We start from the raw sequence: 320 nt of genomic DNA on the forward strand, positions 1-320 counted from the left end.
ATCAAGCTGGTCTGGGATGAGCCTGAAAAAATGCATTTCTAACATGTTCCTGAGTGATGCTGGTGCTGCTTATCTGGGGACAACACTGTGAAAACCACCAATACACCTTATTACAATAACAATTATCTTACGATTGAGCGAATTAAATAGTCAAATTAATGCCAAGCACCCAGCACTGTGCCTGGTACTTCTATACATACAATAAGTGCTGGCTATGATCTTGAGGGTAGCCCAGACCCGAAGAGTCCCATTCCATGCAGCTAGTATTGCTGTCACCGTTCCTTCCATCTGATGCTACTGTCTTCAGTAATCAGGTAATC

Source organism: Otolemur garnettii, unplaced genomic scaffold, assembly GCF_000181295.1.
Source record: "Otolemur garnettii isolate 467f Iridium unplaced genomic scaffold, OtoGar3 scaffold00018, whole genome shotgun sequence".
Lineage (NCBI taxonomy): Eukaryota > Metazoa > Chordata > Mammalia > Primates > Galagidae > Otolemur > Otolemur garnettii.